General features: G+C 30.7%; 1 long non-coding RNA gene across 2 annotated transcripts in view; it reads left to right on the top strand.

The window, feature by feature from the left end:
* The window catches only part of LOC148949982 (uncharacterized), a 90,692-nt gene that overhangs the window by 26,010 nt on the left and 48,273 nt on the right, over positions 1 to 16,409 (top strand). The window contains exon 1 of one of the 2 annotated variants that reach the window (XR_016141949.1): positions 13,684 to 13,733. The exons of the other annotated variant lie outside the window; for it this stretch is intronic. This is a non-coding gene — a long non-coding RNA (uncharacterized LOC148949982). Of the gene's footprint in view, positions 1 to 13,683; positions 13,734 to 16,409 lie in introns of those variants that run through there. 2 annotated transcript variants of the gene reach the window in all.

The raw sequence follows: 16,409 nt of genomic DNA, 5'->3' as shown, positions 1-16,409 counted from the left end.
ATTTCTCTTAAAAGAAACAATTTTTCGTCAATGATAACTAGTTATCAGTTAGAAGTAACAAGTTTTCTGTCAAAGATACAAACTTTTCTTAGAAGTAACAATTTTTTCGTTATGATAACAAGTTTTCTGCCAGAAGTAGCAATATTTCTTTAACACTAACAAAATTTCTCTTCGAAGCATCAAAATTTTCCATTTAATACTAACAAACTTTCACTTAACACGCTCAAATTTCTCTTAGAAGTAACAAGTATTTTCTTAATAGTAACATTTTTTTTCTAATAACACCAAGTTTTCCATCAAAGATAACAAATTTTTCTTAGAAGTAACAATTCTTTCTTATGATAACAAGTTTTCTGTCAGAAGCAGCAAGTTTTCATTAATACTAACAAATTTTCTCATAAGAGTGACAACTTTTTCCTTAATACTAACAAACTTATACTTAACACACTCAAATTTCTCTTAGAAGTAATACGTATTTTCTTAATCGTAACATATTTTTTCTAATAACACCAACCTTTCTGTCAATGATAATAAATTTCTCTTAAAAGAAACAATTTTTCATCATTTATAACTAGTTATCAGTTAGAAGTAACAAGTTTTCTATCAATGATACCAAATTTTTTTTTTAGTAACAATTTTTTCGTTATGATAACAAGTTTTATGCCAGAAGTAGCAAGATTTCCTTAACACTAACACATTTTCTCTTTGAAGTACTAACATTTTCCATTAATATTAACAAACTTTTACTTAACACACTCAAATTTCTCTTAGAAGTAATAGGTATTTTCTTAACAGTAACAAATTTCTTCTAATAGCACCAAGTTTTCCATCAAAGATAACAAATTTCTCATAGAAGTATCAATTTGTTGTCACTAATAAAAATTTATCTGCTAGAAGTAACAAGTTTTCTGTCAATGATACCAAATTATTCTTAGAAGTAACAATTTTTTCGTTATAATATTAAGTTTTCTGTCAGAAGTAGCAAGTTTTATTTATCACCAACAAATTTTCTCCATCGAAGTAACAACTTATTCATTAATACTAATAAACATTTACTTAACCCACTTAAATTTCTCTTAGAAGTAACAGTTTTTTTTCTTAGTAGTAAAAAATTTCTTCTAATAGCACCAAGTTTTCCATCAAAGATAGCAAATTTCTCTTAAAATTGGCAAGTTTTCTGTCAATGATACCAAATTTTTCATAGAAGTAACAATTTTTTCGCTATGAGAACAAGTTTTCTGTCGGAAGTAGCAAGTTTTCCTCATCACTAACAAAGTTTCTTATCGAAGTAACAATTTTTTGTCAGTTATAACAAGTTTTCTGTTAGAAGTAGCAAGTTTTCTGTCAAAGAGACCAATTTTTTCTTAGAAATAACAATATCTTCGTTTATGATAACAAGTTTTCTGTTAGAAGTAGCAATATTCCCTTATCACTAAAAAACTTTCTCCTTGAAGTAATAACTTTTACCTTAATAATAACAAACTTTTACTTAACACTATCAAATTTCTCTTAAGAGTAACAATTTTTTGTCAGTAATTACAAGTTTTCTGTGAGAAGTAGAATGTTTTCTGTCAAAGACACCAAATTTTTCATAGAAGTAACAATTTTTTCGTTTAGGATAACAAGTTTTCGGTCAGAAGTAGCAAGTTTTCCTTAACACTAACAAATTTCCTCAACGGTGTAACAACTTTTTCCTTAAAACTAACAAACTTTTACTTAACACACTCAAATTTCTTAAATAATATTTTCTTAACAGTAACAAATTTTTTCTAATAACACCAACCTTTCCGTCAATGATAATAAATTTCACTTAAAAGTTACAATTTTTTCGCCAATAATAACAAGTTATCTATTGTCCATGACCCATGTTGCTGCTCACCACAGCGGCCACGCCCGCTGCAACGGTCCACTCCGCTAATAATTGGGTAAATTTTCGCATATTTTTTAAAAATGAAGTTGGATTCTATTCATTTTTAAAGTTAATTTTTAAGGTAATATTCGGGGGCGCTCACCCGCCCTGAGTCTCGGGCAAGTGACCCAAAAATTTAAAAAATGTGTGAAAAATTATATTTTTTTTCAGAATGTGGTGCTAAGCTGAGGCAACGAATAGGTACTATTTGAAAGATAAAAAAGGCTTTAAACGATTGTTTTGCCTGTTATTTCAAGCAAATTTATGGTCCTATGTCAATTTTAAATTCTTGGTCAACCTTCTTAAGACCATAAGTGGGTCCGCCTTGTTTGCCTCTTTTTTAAATTCTTCATCAGCATGCCTAAGACTCTAGGCAGGTATGCCTTTCCAAAAACTAACCTGACAAGTATGTGTCCAATAAGAGAGTCATTCAAACTCCTGCCATTTACCCGTGCCTCAGCCATTGAAACATTTGCCTCTCAATTACTTGGACTATATGGTCTTGGCTTTTCTCTGTCTACAATTACCCAGCCCAGTCTTGATGCAACCTATTGCCCAAATTACTTTATTAAAAATTCAAAATCAACTTCAATTCAAAATCGACGGCAAAATAAACTTCAATGAATTGAAGTTATCAAGTTTTTTGGGCAATAGGTTGCATCAAGACTGGGCTGGGTAATTGTAGACAGAGAAAAGCCAAGACCAGATAGTCCAAGTAATTGAGAGGCAAATGTTTCAATGGCTGAGGCACGGGTAAATGGCAGGAGTTTAAAAAAATTTGTTACTGTTAAGAAAATATTTATTACTTCTAAGATAAATTTGAGCGTGTTAAGTAAAAGTTTGTTAGTATTAAAGAAAAATTTGTTACACCGTTGAGGAAATTTGTTAGTGTTAAGGAAAACTTGCTACTTCTGACCGAAAACTTGTTATCATAAACGAAAAAATTGTTACTTCTATGAAAAATTTGGTGTCTTTGACAGAAAACATTCTACTTCTCACAGAAAACTTGTAATTACTGACAAAAAATTGTTACTCTTAAGAGAAATTTGATAGTGTTTAGTAAAAGTTTGTTAGTATTAAGGTAAAACTTGTTACTTCAAGGAGAAAATTTTTTAGTGTTAAGGAAAAATTGCTACTTCTAACAGAAAACTTGTTATCATAAACGAAGATATTGTTATATCTAAGAAAAAATTGGTCTCTTTGACAGAAAACTTGCTACTTCTAACAGAAAACTTGTTATAAATGAAGAAAAATTGTTACTTTGAGGAGAAACTTTGTTAGTGTTGAGGAAAACTTGCTACTTCCGACCGAAAACTTGTTATCATAGCGAAAAAATTGTTACTTCTATGAAAAATTTGGTATCATTGACGGAAAACTTGCCAATTTTAAGAGAAATTTGCTATCTTTGATGGAAAACTTGGTGCTATTAGAAGAAATTTTTTACTACTAAGAAAAAAAAAACTGTTACTTCTAAGAGAAATTTAAGTGGGTTAAGTAAATGTTTATTAGTATTAATGAATAAGTTGTTACTTCGATGGAGAAAATTTGTTGGTGATATATAAAACTTGCTACTTCTGACAGAAAACTTAATATCATAACGAAAAAATTGTTACTTCTAAGAATAATTTGGTATCGTTGACAGAAAACTTGTTACTTCTAGCAGATAAATTTTTATTAGTGACAACAAATTGATACTTCTATGAGAAATTTGTTATCTTTGATGGAAAACTTGGTGCTATTAGAAGCAATTTTTTAGTGTTAAGAAAATACCTATTACTTCTAAGAGAACTTTGGGTGTGTTAAGTAAAAGTTTGTAAGTATTAATGGAAAATGTTGATACTTCGAAGAGAAAATTTGTTAGTGTTAAAGAAATCTTGCTACTTCTGGCAGAAAACTTGTTATCATAACGAAAAAATTGTTATTAAAAAAAATGTTTGTATCATTGATAGAAAACTTGTTACTTCTAACTGATAACTAGTTATAAATGATGAAAAATTGTTTCTTTTAAGGGAAATTTATTATCATTGACAGAAAGGTTGGTGTTATTAGAAAAAATATGTTACGGTTAATAAAATACGTATTACTTCTAAGAGAAATTTGAGTGTGTTAAGTAAAAGATTGTTAGTATTAAGGAAAATGTTGTCACTCTGATGAGAAAATTTGTTAGTGTTAACGAAAACTTGCTACTTCTGACAGAATTTTTTTTATCATAACGAAAAAATTGTTACTTCTATGAGAAATTTGTTATCTTTGACGGAAAACTTAGTGCTATTAGAAAAAATATGTTAGTGTTAAGAAAATACTCGTTACTTCTAAGAGAAATGTGAGCGTTTTAAGTAAAAGTTTGTTAGTTTTAATGGAAAATATTGATGCTTCGAAGAGAAAGTTTGTTAGTGTTAAGGAAATATTGCTACTTTTGTCAGAAAACCTTTTATCATAACGAAAAAATTGTTGCTACTAAGAAAAATTTGTATCATTGACAGAAAACTTGTTATTTCTAACTGATAACTAGTTATCATTGCCAAAAAATTGTTAATTTTAATAGAAATTTATAATCATTGACGCAAAAGTTGGTGCTTTTAGATAAATATGTTACTGTTAAGAAAATACCTGTTACTTCTAAGAGGAATTTGAGTGTGTTAAGTAAACGTTTGTTAGTATTAAAGGGAAAATGTTAATACTTGGAAAAGAAAATTTGTTAGTGTTAAGGAAATCTTGCTACTTCTGTCAAAAAACTTGCTATAATAATGGAAAATTATTACTTCTAAGAGAAAATTTGGGGTTTTTGCCAAAAAACCTGTTACTTTTAAGACATTACTTGTTATTATTGGCGAAAAATTGTAATTTTGAAGTCAATTCTATTATAATTGTCGAAAAGGTTGGTGTTATTAGAAAAAATTTGTTACTGTTAAGAAAATATTTATTACTTCTAAGATAAATTTGAGCGTGTTAAGTAAAAGTTTGTTAGTATTAAAGAAAAATTTGTTACAGCGATGAGGAAATTTGTTAGTGTTAAGGAAAACTTGCTACTTCTGACAGAAAACTTGTTATCATAAACGAAAAAATTGTTACTTCTATGAAAAATTTGGTATCTTTGACAGAAAACATTCTACTTCTCACAGAAAACTTGTAATTACTGACGAAAATTTTTTACTCCTAAGAGAAATTTGATAGTGTTAAGTAAAAGTTTGTTAGTACTAAGGTAAAAGTTGCTACTTCAAGGAGAAAGTTTTTTAGTGATAACGGAAAATTGCTACTACTAACAGAAATCTTGTTATCATCAACGAAGATAATGTTATTTCTAAGAAAAATTGATCTCTTTGACAGAAGACTTGCTACTTCTAACAGAAAACTTGTTATAACTGACGAAAAATTGTTACTTCGATGAGAAACTTTGTTAGTGTCGAGAAAACTTGCTACTTCCGACAGAAAACTTGTTATCTTAGGTGAAAAAGTTGTTACTTTTATGAAAAATATGGTATCTTTGAAAAAAACTTGCTTGGCTTTATGTTGCAGCAAGTTGCTAGTACTAGTTCTATCTTCATGTTTTTTGCAAACCATTTGTACTATATCTTAAACATTTTCAGATATTTTCTTAATAAAACGTAGTTGTATTGCAATCCGGTGTCCTTATATTGCAATGAGTTGCTAGTAGTAGTAGCAGTATGTCATGCTTTCTCATGTAATTCATATTATAATCTATAAATTTTCAAATATTTTCTCGATAAAACGTACTTTTGTTGACCTCAGATGGCTTAATATTGCATTAAGTTGTTGGTACTGGTAGTATTATCACGTTTTTGCAAGCCTTTCTTACTATACCTTCAACATTTTCAGATATTTTTCATGATAAAACGTATCTGTATTGACCTCAGGTGGCTTTATGTTGCAGCAAGTCGCTAGTAATAGTTTTATCTTCATGTTTTTTGCAATCCATTTGTCCTATGTCTTCAACATTTTCCAATATTTTCTTAATGAAACATAGTTGTATTGCTCTCTGGTGTCCTTATGTTGCAGTGAGTTGCTAGTAGTAGTAGTATTTTCATGCTTTTTGCATGTCATTCATACTTTTATCTACAAATTTTCTAATATTTTCTCGATAAAACGTACTTTTGTTGACCTCAGATGACACAGTAGGGCTGTAAGTTGTTGGTACTAGTAGTAAGATTTAGTAGATTTACTAACAAACTTTCTCTTCGAAGCATCAATATTTTCCATTAATACTAACAAACTTTTACTTAACACGCTCAAATTTCTCTTAGAAGTAACGAGTATTTTCTTAACACTAACAAATTTTTTATAAAAGCACCAAGTTTTCCGTCAAAGATAACAAATTTCTCATAGAAGTAACAATATTTTCGTTATGATAAAAAATTTTCTGTCAGAAGTAGCAAGTTTTCGTTAACACTAACAAATTTTCTCATCAGAGTAACAACATTTTCCTTAATACTAACAAACTTTGACTTCACACACTGAAATTTCTCTTAGAAGTAATAGGTATTTTCTTAACCGTAACATATTTTTTCTAATAACACGAACCTTTCTGTCAATGATAATAAATTTATCTTAAAAGTAACAATTTTTCATCATTTATAACTAATTATCAGTTAGAAGTAACAAGTTTTCTATAAATGATACCAATTTTTTTTTTAATAACAATTTTTTCGTTATGATAACAAGTTTTCTGTCAGAAGTAGCAAGATTTCCTTAATACTAACAAATTTTCCCTTCGAAGTATCAACATTTTCCATTAATACTAACAAACTTTTACTTAACACACTCAAAGTTCTCCTAGAAGTAACAGGTATTTTCTTAACACTAACAAATTTCTTCTAATAGCACCAAATTTTCCATCAAAGATAACAAATTTCTCATAGAAGTATCAATTTTTTGTCACTAATAACAATTTATCTGCTAGAAGTAACAAGTTTTCTGTCAATGATACCAAATTGCTCTTAGAAGTAACAATTTTTTCGTTATGATATTAATTTTTCTGTCAGAAGTAGCAAGTTTTCTTTATCACTAACAAATTTTCTCCATCGAAGTAACAACTTATTCATTAATACTAATAAAAATTTACTTTACACACTGAAATTTCTCAAATAAGTAACAGTTTTTTTTATTAGTAGTAAAAACTTTCTTCTAATAGCACCAAGTTTTCCATCAAAGATAGCAAATTTCTCTTAAAATTGGCAAGTTTTCTGTCAATGATACCAAAATTTTCATAGAAGTAAAAATTTTTTCGCTATGATAACAAGTTTTCTGTCAGAAGTAGCAAGCTTTCCTTATCACTAACAAATTTTCTCATCAGAGTAACAACTTTTCCATTAATGCTAACAAACTTTTAGTTAACACACTCAAATTTCTCTTAGAAGTAATTGGTATTTTCTTAACAGTAACATATGTTTTCTAAAAACACCAACCTTTCCGTCAATGATATTAAATATCTCTTAAAAGTAACAATTTTTCATCATTGATAACTAGTTATCAGTTAGAAGTAACAAGTTTTCTGGCAATGATGCCAATTTTTTTAGAAGTAACTATTTTTTGTTATGATAACAAGTTTTCTGTCAGAAGTTGCAAGTTTTCCTTATCACTTACAAATTTTCTCCATCGTAGTAACAACAGTCCTTGAACCGTGTCACTAATCACCACAGAGACCAGGCCCGCCACAACGGTCCACTCGGCTAATAATTGGGTACATTTTCGGGTATTTTTTTAATAAAGTTGCATTCTATTCATTTTTAAGGTTAATTTTTTGCGAATTTTTCTAATAAAGATGTGTTTTTTCATTTTAATGTTAATTTAGTCTAGGTTACAAGCTTGCACGTAACCTAGACTAAATTAACCTTAAAAATGAAAAAAAACTAAATTTATTAGAAAAATATGCAACAAATTAACTTTAAAAATGAATTGAATCCAACTTTATTTTAAAAAAATATGCGAAAACGTACCCAATTATTAGCGGAGTGGACCGTTGTGGCGGGCGTGGCCGCTGTGGTGAGCAGCAACACGGGTCATGGACTATTGTTACTTCGAGGGAGAAAATTTGTTAGTGATAATGAAAACTTGCTACTTCTGACAGAAAACTTGATATCATAGCCAAAAAATTTTACTTCTAAAAAAAATTTGGTATCATTGCCAGAAAACTTGTTACTTCTAACTGATAACTAGTTATCAATTATGAAAAATTGTTACTTTTAAGAGAAATTTATTATCATTGACGGAAAGGTTGGTGCTATTAGAAAAAATATGTTACTGTAAAGAAAATAACTATTACTTTTAAGAGAAATTTGAGTGTGTTAAGTAAAAGTTTGTTAGTATTAAGGAAAAGCTGTTACTCTCATGAGAAGATTTGTTAGTGATAAGGAAAGCTTACTACTTCTGACAGAAAACTCGTTTTCATAGCGAAAAAATTTTTACTTCTATGAAAAATTTGGTATTTTTGACAGAAAACTTGCTACTTCTGACAGAAAACTTAATATCATAACAAAAAAATTGTTACTTCTAAAAAAAAATTTGGTATCATTGACAGAAAACTTGTTACTTCTAGTAGATAACTTGTTATAGATAGATAGATAGATAATTTTATTCACCCACTCGATACAAAACCACAAATGGCACGAATGGACAAATGGACAAATAACTTGTTATCAGTAACAAAATATTGATACTATGATACAAATTTCTCAATGAGAAATTTGTTATCTATGACGGAAAACTTGGTGCTATTAGAAGAAATTTTTTAGTGTTAAGAAAATACCTGTTACTTCTAGAAGAAATTTGAGTGTGTTAAGTAAAAGTTTGTTAGTATTAATGGAAAATGTTGATACTTCGAGGAGAAAATTTGTTAGTGTTAAGGAAATCGTGCTACTTCTGGCAGAAAACATGTTATCATAACAATAAATTGTTACTTCTAAAAATAAAATTTGGTATCATTGCCAGAAAACTTGTTACTTCTAACTGATAACTAGTTATCAATGATGAGAAATTGTTACTTTTAAGAGAAATTTATTATCATTAACAGAAAGGTTGGTTTTGTTGGAAAAAATATGTTACTGTTAAGAAAATACCTATTACTTCTAAGAGAAATTTGAGTGTGTTAAGTAAAAATTTGTTAGTATTAAGGACAATGTTGTTACTCTGATGAGAAAATTGTTTTGTGTTAATGAAAACTTGCTACTTCTGACAGAAAACTTGTTATCATAACAAAAAAATTGTTACTTCTAAGAGAAATTTGTTATCTTTGACGAAATACTTGCTGCTATTATAAGAAATTTTTTAGTGTTAATAAAATACTTGTTACTTCTAAGAGAAATTTGAGCGTGTTAAGTAAATGTTTGTTATTAGTAATGGAAAATTACTAATAACAGTTAGTGTTAAGGAAATATTACTACTTCTGGCAGAAAACTTGTTATCATAACGAAAAAATTGTTACTTCTAAGAAAAATTTTTATCTTTGATAGAAAACTTTTTACTTCTAACTGATAACTAGTTATCATTGACAAAAAATTGATACTTTCAAGAGAAATTTATTATCATTGATACAAAGGTTGATGCGTTTCGGTAAATATGTTAAGATTTAGAAAATAACTATTACTTCTAAGAAAAATTTGAGTTTGTTAAGCAAAATTTTGTTAGTATTAATCAGAAAATGTTAACACTTCAAAAAGAAAATTTGTTAGTGTTAAGGAAATCTAGCTACTTCTGTCAGAAAATTTGTTATCATAATGAATGATTGTTACTTTTAAGAAAAATTTGGTATCATTGACACAAAATGTGTTACTTCTAATAGATAACTTGTTATTATTGGAGAAAAAATTGTAATTTTTAAATGAAATTTATTATCATTGACGGAAAGGTTGGTGTTATTAGAAAAAATATGTTACTGCTAAGAAAATACCTATTACTTCTAAGAGAAATTTGAGTGTGTTAAGTACAAGTTTAACAGTATTAAGGAAATGTTGTTACTCTGATGAGAAAATTTGTTAGTGTTAATGAAAACTTGCTACTTCTGACAGAAAACTTGCTATCACAACAAAAAACTGTTACTTCTATTAGAAATTTGTTATCTTTGACGGAAAACTTGGTGCTATTAGAAAAAATTTGTTAGTGTTAAGAAAATACTTGTTACTTCTAAGAGAAACTTGAGCGGGTTAAGTAAATTTTTTTTAGTATTAATGGAAAATATTTATGCTTCGAAGAGAAAGTTTGTTAGTGTTAAGGAAATATTGCTACTTTTGGCAGAAAACTTGTTATCATAACGAAAAAATTGTTACTTCTAAGAAAAATTTGTATCTTTGATAAGAAACTTGTTACTTCTAACTGATAACTAGTTATCATTGACGGAAAATTGTTATTTTAAAGAGAAATTCCTTACTATTGATGCAAACACTGGTGCTTTTAGAAATATATGTTACTGTTAAGAAAATACCTATTACTTCTAAGAGAAATTTGAGTGTGTTAAGTAAAAGTTTGTTATTATTAAACAGAAAATGTTAACACTTCAAAAAGAAAATTTGTTAGTGTTAAGGAAATCTAGCTACTTCTGTCAGAAAATTTGTTATCATAATGAATGATTGTTACTTCTAAGAAAAATTTGGTATCATTGACACAAAATGTGTTCCGTTCATAGAATCCGTCCATAGAATAATCTCTTATGTTGTCACTTGAAGGGACACTTGTTCTCGTCTCTTAGATCATATTCATCATAATATTCACTGTTATATCTTGCACTATGCACATTTTTCTTTGAGTTTTCATCACTGTCTTTTATAGTACATTTTGAGATATCCCTGTAGAGAAAGGCCTCTTTTCCCGGTCTCTTCTTTCAATCTTCTTCTTCCTTTTCTTTCATATTGAACCTCGTTTTATGCAACCTTGCTTGCAATCTGTATAAATGTCTCTCCATATCATGTATGATTTTTCTCCTCATTTCCTCCAGATTCTTCTCGTCTATCTCTACGTCCACAGTGTCTAAGCATGTTGTAGTAGGTTCATGAAAATGCTCAAAATTATGATAATGTCCTTTACATATGGAACAGTCACAATAAAAGGATATTTCTAACTCGAAATGATCAACCAAAGGGTCAGGTGTCTCATGATGAGGGGCCGATTGCACAGAAATTAACGGCCTGGAAGGGGAGAGATGAGGTATGGATGGAATAGGCATCATCGACCGTTTTGGTGGTGTGGCATTATTATTCCTTGCCCTTTTCATTGGGCCTGTCAACTCGGTGATTTCCTAGAAAAGAAGAAAAATTAAGTATGAAATAATGACTCCCTGTTACAGAAGACGAGAAATTAGTGAAAGTAGGGTTTTATGAAAAGCCTCTTAAATTAATAATCATCTAAAGAGCAGATAAAATCTATGAATACGAAAGTAAGAGCCTTTAAATTGCCCCATCCCTTCCTTTCACGGAAGGTAAAACATTGAAGATTTAACTAAACCATTATTTCTCTTCATAACGGAAGTATTTGCTTTCATCAAAGCCATTTGAGAATAGAACACTCCCCTCATAAGGTTTAATTGTCTGCAAAAGCAACCCTTTTCCACTTTTAATAATAAAAGATGTCTTTCGTTTAGAGTGTAAGAGACATAGGTCTAATTTTAGCAACCCCCCCCCCCCCATAAATTAAAGACTTTGCTTTCTATCCTAATACTATCAAAGTTTAAGAAAAACCATAATTTTCACGATCCCCCCTCAGAATATAAAAGAAACTTTATCGAAAGAGAGGTAGAAAAAAGGAATAATGGCTCTCTTTTCCCACACGTTTCTTTCAAAAGTACCAAAAAAATATGCACTCTAAGGGGCTGTTAGCACCCCCCTTTTACACAATTTCCATGTCCTAAAATTATATCTTTCAATTTTGCAAATAATTCGCCCCTTTTTCATACCCTCTAGAATTATGTGAACCCGTAAGCTTAATCCTTTCCATGTGGTGCTACCACCCTTGTTTTTGTTAATTTCCTAACATGACACGCGCGAAAAGATTTGTTTTCAAAACCACCCCTCTTGAGAGATAATCACACACAGTTTTGGTTTAAATCGTAAGTGTGAAGATTCTGATGGTTTTAATCGCCTCAAGGAGAAAAGACAATTTGAGTAATAACTTCAATTGAAAGAATTAAAAGGTGATGAATGGGGGAGACGGGTTTACGTAGTGGAAAAAAGAGTATATTTGAAACATGGCATAAAGATTTTTTTTTGGGGGGGGGGGGTATATCCTGTAATTTAATATATTGAAGGGGGTAAAGGACTACAAAAAATGATTTTATTTTGAAAAACTAAAGAAAATTTACTAAACAGAACTCACATTATATATTTGTGTGGCTAAAACTTCTAAATCCACAGTATTCGATGTTTGTTCCATTGTGTCGTGAAACAATATGTTCCTTTAACCACAATAGCATATTCATTACAAACAAAATCTCAAGGCTGAATTGCAATGTAGGATAAACCTTACGTAAATCCTGTGACCTAGACATAGGTCTCAATTATCCTTTCCTGTTCGTATTTCATACTCCCCTATTAGACAAGAAAAAGACATGTGATCCTGTCCCGTTAGACGCTCTCATATGGCAATGATGTTAAACCCTGTCCGTGTTCAACAGGCTTCCAAACATCAAATAAGTTGACCAGCAAATAGAAAAGAACTATGAAACGACATCAAATCACATAACCAACAAACACTATAGCCATCAAACATGTCTAGAAAAAGGTGTGGTCTTGTACGTACAGGGATTCTAGGCATCTGATTGGTCTAGAAATAACACTTTTACGGAGGATATTAAATCTCGTCCCAAGTTTATACCAAGGAAATTAAATCTTGTCCAGGCTTTTACCAAGGACATTAAATCTCTTCGATACCCATATATGGACTCAATTCAATAATAGGTTCCTATTCAATAATAGGAACCTATTCAATAATAGGTTCCTACTAGCTCTTTTGAAAGTACTAAAAAATAATAGGTTCCTACAAGAGCTATCTATTCTAATTAACCGGCCTTTGTGATTCAGGGGTATGTGATTCGAACAAAATTCGAACTTTGGCGTATAGAGTATTGACTAGGGAGCGAACTCCTTAATATACGTAATAAAAACATACGAATTATAGAAATTCGTTACGTAAGTTAATTCGTAAGTTACGTCAAAATAAAATTTCGAGAAAGCCAAATAGCCAAAAAAAGGAAAATTAATATGCAAATTTCGTTCTAATTATTCATGTACGGTGAGCCGAAATCAAAGCTGCATTAATTCAAAAATGTTCAGAAATTAAATAAAAAAAAACAAGTTTTTTTAACTGAAAGTAAGGAGCGACATTAAAACTTAAAACGAACAGAAATTATTCCGTGTATGAAAGGGGCTGTCTCCTCCTCAACGCCTCTCTCTTTACGCTGAATTTTGACTTTCTCACAACTCTATTTTTTCTAAACAATAAAAAATTTAACTATAAAAACTATAAAAAGTTAACTATAAAAAGAAACGATGGCATTACTTACAATGTCTGATCATCAAGGATGGTAAAAAGCCAACAAAAATTTTCTAGGATCAATCGAAATAGAGATAAATTAAAAAGTATGGGCACAAAGTAGTTTTCTAGGGCGTAGCAAAAACTTAAAAGATAGCTAGAAAAAAAAACAAGACTGTTAAAAATGATAAATTATGATATGATAAACTGGATAAGGAAGTCAACCACGTTGTAAGCAACATCACATGGATCAGGCAACTTGTTTCTACCTGAATAGATGGCAGTTAAGGTCAGTGGCTCACCATGGACCTACGCCCAGCATGGACCACCTTCCACAACCACCCTAGGAAAAGTACAAATTGTTTCTTGAAGTTAAGACCTATTTGGATTTTTTTGTGGCCAGAAACAAATGTGCCAGTTTTAAGAAATAATAACGTAGTAGGTAATTTCAAGGCCTGGCCTCAGCATGACTACGTGGCAGGCTTCTATATTTTGATAACCAACTTCACTTATCTTCTAACTGCAGATATTGTTAGCCTCTTCTTGATGTCATGGCGTCGCCATAGGCTCAATACAACTACCCTGGGAAAAATACAAATTCTTCCTTAAAGTTATGACCTTTTAGATCGTTTTAGTCGCCGGAAATGTCAATATGCCAGTTAAAAAAAAAGAAACAATGTAGCCGATTTCAATGCCTGGGCCCAGCACTCAGGATAGGGTAGGCTTGTATATATTGATTCTCGTTTTAAGTAGCAACGTCGAAATGAGTCACCTTTGTTTGTTACTCTTTCCTCGAGAAATGGAGGGCTCCCACGGGAATACATACAACGTTGAAGGGTCTCAATGATGACTTGTAATCAACATTTGCATAGTTTATGGCACCTTTGTACGTTTGTACTGGATTTTACGCCGCATTTTTTTAGTGTCGAAAATTCTGATGACGTTGCTCTCCTAACCTAATATTTCTTTCTTCTTCATTTTCATTTTTGAATTGTTCTGAGATTTCCTGTCGCTTGTCTTCTAACAGCACAATTCTTGGTTCTTCACAGTGTTTTTCTAGTGTTATGTTGCTTGCTTTCTTACTATAGCTTGTAATTTTCGCTGCCGCTTATCTTCTAGTCGCATATTTCTTTGTTCTTCACTTTTGTTTTTGAATCGTTTTAATTCATGCTTCTGCTTATCTTCAAACCGGATCTTTATTCCTCACTTTTGTTTGTGACTCGTTGTAAATACTGCTGACGCAAGTATTCTGACTGTGTATTTCTTTGTTCTTAATTTCCGTTTATCATCACTTTAGCCATTTTTTTTATGCCGCATGCGTCATAGATACATAAACGGCACGTTTACTCCTGGGGAGGGGGAGTGAAGAATTTTATTTTCCTTTAATCTACTTATAAATATGACGTAAATCTTATGATTTTCCTTTTCAGTCATATGTTTTTTGTGTAATTTTGCCTGCATCATAGACACTAAAAACGATAGAACCACTATTGTGGCAAATATGACGATGGTATGCTCTTGAAAAATACTCGTAAATATAATGTTACTCGGATGATTTTTTCCAAAATTAAGGCCCTAAACGAATTTTATCAAACTTCTGACCTATAAAGATCGTTTTTTTTAGGTCAGAAAATCCCAGGATACTAATTTCCTGAAAAAATCTTGGAGCCAATCTCGAGAAAAAATACATAGATAAATACTACTACTACTACGTACTACTGCTACTAAAAACTCACCGCAGCACCAAGCCGCCTGAAGCCAGTACAGCTACCCATGTTCCTCTTGCATCCAAATCCATTTGAAGCCTACCTCTTTACGCCCTCCCAAGATGTTTCCATTTCCTTTAAATCTTTCTTTAAGATATCCCCCCACGCCAGACGAGGACGACTTGCTTTCCGTTTAGCCCTAGACGGTTGGCCGAAAAGGACAATCTTCGGTAATCAGTCATCCTTCATCTGCACAACGTGTCCTAGCCACCTCAACCTTTCTTTCACTATAGCCGTATAAAGCGGTATTGAACAACATTTTTCGTACAACCTACTGTTTCAAGTACGGTCAGTCAGCAGGGTACCCAGAAGAATCCGTAAATAAATACATAGATAATATACACAATTACTGTTTGTTTAAGTAGATAGTATTTATATAAGATATTTTGTAGCTAAACTCCCGTTTGTAGCGATTTTTGTTCTTTTTTTTCTGTACAGTTACTTTCTGTTAAGTTTCTTCGAGTTCGATTCTTATAAACATGTTTTTCCTTTGTTCTGCAAAAGCAATTCAAATACAAATATAATTTCAGTAACAAATATTTTCAAAAAAAAACTATTAAAAAAAAGGAGTTTCACCTAAACTATTTTGACAGCATTGTCGTACTGTTTACTATCCATGGACATGGACATAATACTATTCATGGACATATCTATATATTACTATCCATGGACATAATTTGTTGGCTTTAAATCAACAAATAATTATTCTTCCAATTAATATAAACTTTTAAAATAATAATAAAAGTTACCCTTATGCCAGTGTATTGGTGCAACCAGGCTTACCGATTAGAGGTTCCTAGGTTCAGTCCCGGATGGTGTATGGGTACTGGCTTGAGAAATGCTTGATGGTTAATTTTTTAATGAATTTCAATGTATAAAACTATTGTAATTAAAATCTCAAAGAGTGATGTTTTGGCCTTTGTTTAAAAGGGTCCTCCTTAATATAAACAAACAATTGTGGCTTGTGACGCTGAATTAACATTTGAGTTTTCCATTTAATTTTCCCTCATAAGAGATATTTCTATCATTATATCTGAGAAGATTCATTATATCAGAGAATAATACTCTAGCGTTTCTTACAGTATGGAGCTATAAGCTTCAACGTCTGATTATTTTTTTCTCGGAGCCACTTCATATGGAAGGGGTGGTCGTATTTTTTTGCTTCTGTTCTTAGTCTGTTGTCATATTACACCTGTGAACAGGGTTTCTTAATTAAGGTTTTCTTAACACATGTGAACAGGTTATCTTAATTAAATAAACAA

The sequence above is a fragment of the Artemia sp. Qi Xiang Cuo genome, chromosome 7 (assembly GCF_049724085.1).
Source record: "Artemia sp. Qi Xiang Cuo chromosome 7, ASM4972408v1, whole genome shotgun sequence".
NCBI lineage: Eukaryota > Metazoa > Arthropoda > Branchiopoda > Anostraca > Artemiidae > Artemia > Artemia sp. Qi Xiang Cuo.
The sequence above is the reverse complement of the archived record's forward strand: the minus strand, read 5'-3'. Positions and strand labels throughout refer to the sequence as shown.